Genomic DNA, 6,000 nt, shown 5'->3' on the forward strand with positions numbered 1-6,000 from the left:
CCAAAAATGGACTTCCGGTGGCTACCGGAAGTGCCCCCCAGAAAAAAAGTCACACTTATGGTACTCGGGTCTATATGACCCAGAAATGATTTTGGCTGCCAAAATTCGGAACCTTGACCGATTTTGGATGTCTTGGCCGCAAATGAAAGGTTAGAATGTCTACTTTGCGATTCCGACTAGCAGAACCGGTTTTGGGCACTGTGGCCACCGGGAACCTGCTACAACCGAAAAAAGTCCTTTTTGAGGCCCCGACTTTGAGGACCTGTATCTCCGGAACGATAACACATAGCGGGTTGCTTCCAGTTGCATTTGACGGGTAATAACCTCAACTTTAAGCTCCCGTAGAGATGATTTGTCAAAAGTGGACATCGGTTCCGTTAACCCGGAACATCCGAAAAACATGATTTTTTCAGCTTTTGTTATAAAATCAACACATTATTCAATTTTTTCAACCGGATTTTTTGTAAATCATTACATACGTATACTATATACTACCCCTGACTGTTTGGGATCGTTCCGGCCAACTGTGGCCAATCCGGAACCGGTTCCAGGGTACCACCAAAACGGTTCCAATAATTGTATCGCTAGAAACCCGTCATGTTGCATATCAAACTTCATGAAATTTAAAATTATGACCATCTGAGGTCATGCCGATATCCTCTGACTCAACCTGGTCATGCTGGAACCGGTTACCGGTGGCCAGTGGGGGACACTTCCGGAGTATGCAGGGAAGCATATCATGCGACCTATCAAACTTCATGAAATTGAAAATTATGACCATCTGAGGTCATGCCAATATCCTCTGACCCAACCTGGTCACTCCGGAACCGGTTACCGGTGGACACTGGGGGACAATTCCGGAGTATGCAAGGAAGCATATCATGCGACATATCAAACGTCATGAAATAGAAAATTATGACTATCTAAGGTCATGCCAATATCCTATGACCCAACCTGGTCACGCCGGAACCGGTTACCGGTGGACACGGGGGGACACTTCCGGAGTATGCAAAGAACCCTACCATGCGACGTATCAAACTTCATGAAATTGAAAATTATGACCATCTGAGGTCATGCCAATATCCTCTGACCCAACCTGGTCACTCCGGAACCGGTTACCGGTGGCCACTGGGGGACACTTCCGGAGTATGCAAAGAACCCTACCATGCGACGTATCAAACGTCATGAAATAGAAAATTATGACCATCTAAGGTCATGCCAATATCCTATGACCCAACCTGGTCACGCCGGAACCGGTTACCGGTGGACACGGGGGGACACTTCCGGAGTATGCAAAGAACCCTACCATGCGACGTATCAAACTTCATGAAATAGAAAATTATGACCATCTGAGGTCATGCCAATATCCTCTGACCCAACCTGGTCACTCCGGAACCAGTTACCGGTGGACACGGGGGGACACTTACGGAGTATGCAAGGAAGCATATCATGCGACATATCAAACTTCATGAAATAGAAAATTATGACCATCTAAGGTCATGCCGATATCCTCTGACCCAACCTGGTCACGCCGGAACCGGAGGCCACTGGGGGACACTTCCGGAGTATGCAGAGAAGCATATCATGCGACATATCAAACTTCATGAATTTGAAAATTATAACCATCTAAGGCGGTGGTCACCAAAAGGCGGCCTGTGGGCCGTATGTGGCTAACCGCGGTCTTCTGTACGGCCTTCGGGATGGTTTTGAAATTATTTTGGAATCCGGCCCACTTTGCGTTCTCATATAAAGTTCGCTAGAGAAATCATGAACTAAGTTTCTTTAAAAAGAAAAAATATGTTTTTTTGACGAAATAACCATAATTGATTTCTGGTTTCTACAATGTTTGTAAGGTCATGGGAAGTATTAAACTAGTGGTGCCTTATTTTCTTGAAGAATTTATAAAGCGATTAAATTTCTAAATTTGGAAATAATGAATATGAAACATTCATTCCTTTAAAAATTATGAATGTGATAGTGTGACAAAAACTTTGTATTATCTGGGAATCACGTTGCTAAAAATACTAAGAATAAATAAATATCCAACAGTTCTAAACATCAGATCACTTTCTGACTAAAACTTGTTAGAAATATTGAATAAGGAAATCATAAAATATGAATTCCGAGCTAATATTTTTTGGTTCAATTTTGTTATCCTAAAAAATCGACAGAACATAAAAATTCTATTTGATTATATTTTTGATCTTTTTTTTTGTGCCCTAATCTTTGATTCAAAATGTAACGAGAAGATTGTACTTCGTACGAAAAGATCTTAAAAAATTTCAAAATCATTGAAAAAACACTTTTTTATCAATAATACAAATTTTTCGAAGCAAAATAAACTTCTAAATTTCAATAAATATGATTTTTTCCTATAACATACGAATAATTCAAAACTTATTACTGTTACTTCAAAATTCACTCAAAAAATCATTTGAAAAATTTGCAAAACATTCAAAGCTTAAATAGAACAATCAAACCAAATGTGTACGCAAAACCAAGAAAATAATTATCAACAAAAAAAAGTTATTATAAATATAACAAAAAAAAATTTTTTTAAGTGAAATATTGTCAAATTGTACAACAATTATATTTTAAAACATGAAATATGATGAGAAAAATGTATGAAGAATGTTGATTTTTTTTCAATTGATTATGTATAATTGGTGACAATTTCTAAGTTGTCAAAAATTTAACCGGTTACCGGTGCCAGTGAGGGACACTTCCGGAGAACTCAAGGAAACATATCACGTGACGTATCAAACATCATGAAATTAAAAATTATCATCATCTAAGGTCATGCCGATATCCTATGACCCAACTTGGTCACTCCGGAACCGGATACGGGTTGCCACTGGGGGACACTTCCGGAGGGTCTGTAAGTTAGGTAATTTTGGAAGGTTCAACTAAATTTATCTACTACAGAAAATTCAAACCGCCATCAATTAAATGGTTCCGGAATGGTAATCGGGCTCGGTTGTGTAGCTGCTAGTGTGATTGCGTCCACATTTCTTGTGACGAGTAATGTGTCATCACGCCTTCTATCGGATGGGGAAGTAGAACGTCGGTTCCAGCCTCAGTTGTTGTACGGTCATTTGATCATTCCAGTTTTCTCCACTCTCACTCCAAACCAAGCCTGCTCCGGTGGAGTCGCTGGCGGCGGTTGGACTCCCAATCCAAAGGTCGTCAGTACGAACCCTGGGCTGGAAGGTTCCTTGGAAAATAAAAAGGATTTGGTGCTCTCCCCATTAAAACCTTTTAAATCTTAGGTTCGAGAAGAAACTTCAAACTTGGTTCTTTGCATGTTTCACAAATTTCCTCCATTCCCAACCCATTTTCGGTTCCAAATTAATCAGGATGGGCCGGAGGACATCGCCATCAGAAATTGTCTCCCAGTGGCCAGGTTGGATTAAAAAACGTGGGCAAGACCTTTGGTGGTCATAATTTGCAATTTCATGAGGTTTGATATGTCACATTAGGGTGTAATATCAAAATCGATTTTCCAGCACAGCAATTTTTCAGTTCCTTTTGGGGTCCTAGACAACTCCCCAAAGTTTGGGAACGATTGGTTTAGTCCTCGCTTTGCGCAGAGCGATTTAATTTTCCATACAAATTTGTATGGGAAAAATCATTTTTTTGAATTTAGATATTTAAAAAATCCACGTTTCACGCTATATCAAAACCGGATTCATATTCGGATGCTCTGGAATGTGCTCTACAACTTTCCCGAAGAGAGTATGGTGCTAACTTGCTCCTATAAGAAGATACAGCGTCCTCAAAACTCGTCTAAAACGTGATTTTCGATCTAAAAACACGTTTTAGACGAGTTTTGAACACGCTGTATCTTTTTATAGGAGCAAGTTAGCACCATACTTTCTTCGGAAAAGTTGTAGAGCACATTCCAGAGCATCAGAATATGAATCCGGTTTTGATATAGCGTGAAACGTGGATTTTTTAAATATCAAAATTCAAAAAAATGATTTTTCCCATACAAATTTGTATGGAAAATTGAATCGCTTTGCGCAAAGCGAGGGCTAAACCAATCGTTCCCAAACTTTGGGGAGTTGTTTAGGACCCCAAAAGGAACTGAAAAATTGCTGTGCTCGCTAAATTTGGACAACTTTATTTTTTTCCATACAACCATATTACACCCTAATGTCACATGATATGCTTCCTTGCATACTCCGGAATTGTCCCCCAGTGGCCACCGGTAACCGGTTCCGGCGTGACCAGGGTGAGTCAGAGGATATTGGCATGACCTCAGATGGCTCCCAGTGGCCAGGTTGGATTAAAAAACGTGGGCAAGACCTTTGGTGGTCATAATTTTCAATTTCATGAAGTTTGATATGTCGCATGATATGCTTCCCTGCATACTCCGGAAGTGTCCCCCAGTGGCCACCGGTAACCGGTTCCGGCGACCAGGTTGGGTCATAGGATATTGGCATGACCTTAGATGGTCATAATTTTCTATTTCATGAAGTTTGATATGTCGCATGATATGCTTCCTTGCATACTCCGTAAGTGTCCCCCCGTGTCCAACGGTAACCGATTCCGGAGTGACCAGGTTGGGTCATAGGATATCGGCATGACCTCAGATGGTCATTTCATGAAGTTTGATATGTCGCATGATATGCTTCCCTGCATACCCCAGTGGCCACCGGTAATCGGTTCCGGAGTGACCAGGGTGAGTCAGAGGATATCGGAATGATTTCAGATGGTCATAATTTTCAATTTCATGACGTTTGATATGTCGCATGATATGCTTTCCTGCATACTCCGGAAGTGTCCCCCAGTGGCCACCGGTAACCGGTTCCGGAGTGACCAGGTTGGGTCAGAGGATATCGGCATGACCTCAGATGGTCATAATTTTCAATTTCATGAAGTTTGATATGCAACATGACGGGTTTCTAGCGATACAATTATTGGAATCGTTTTGGTGGTACCCTGGAACCGGTTCCGGATTGGCCACAGTTGGCCGGAACGATCCCAAACAGTCAGAGGTAGTATGTAGTGTGCGTATGTAATGATTTACAAAAAAATCCGGTTGAAAAAATTGACTAATGTGTTGATTTTATAACAAAAGCTGAAAAAATCATGTTTTTTGGATGTTCCGGGTTAACGGAACCGGTGTCCACTTATGACAAATCATCTCTACGGGAGCTTAAAGTTGAGGTTATTACCCGTCAAATGCAACTGGAAGCAACCCGCTATGTGTTATCGTTCCGGAGATACAGGTCCTCAAAGTCGGGGCCTCAAAAAGGACTTTTTTCGGTTGTAGCAGGTTCCCGGTGGCCACAGTGCCCAAAACCGGTTCTGCCAGTCGGAATCGCAAAGTAGACATTCTAACCTTTCATTTGCGGCCAAGACATCCAAAATCGGTCAAGGTTCCGAATTTTGGCAGCCAAAATCATTTCTGGGTCATATAGACCCGAGTACCATAAGTGTATGTACGAAACGAAGACCATGGCCAGGTTAAACAAAATGTGGAAGAGTCTTCGCTTTCGCCAGATTTATATTTTCATTCCGTAGGCCCATTCACGCTGTGATCGATACGAAATTAATGTTACGATTTACAAAATTGTTTGAACAAGACTCGATTGATGAAATTCAAGAATGGTGCACAGAGCCAGAGGCTAAACGATTTTTTCCAAGTACCATCGTCAAGCCCCGCTTTCAGCCTTTTAAGCAATATAATTACCGAATAATATACCATCATTTTTCCATCTTTTCTCAAAAGTTAATTTGCATTTTATTAAAACACTTACGGTTCATTGTTCCGTGTAGTACTTATTCGTTTCGGTTTTCGGTTTGCTGAGGGTTTCTTTTGGCCAGATTTTCTCTCCTCCCCACCTCAACCCCCCAAAAAAGGAGAACAAGTTTCCGTTGCCGTTCGCTTGTTACGAATGCAAATCGAGTTGGTTAATTTTTGCAATCATTAAATGCCTCAAAATATGATCATCAATTACCATATTTTTCTCACTCGGTTTCATTCGCCGTATA

The sequence above is a fragment of the Culex pipiens genome, chromosome 2, assembly GCF_016801865.2.
Source record: "Culex pipiens pallens isolate TS chromosome 2, TS_CPP_V2, whole genome shotgun sequence".
Lineage (NCBI taxonomy): Eukaryota > Metazoa > Arthropoda > Insecta > Diptera > Culicidae > Culex > Culex pipiens.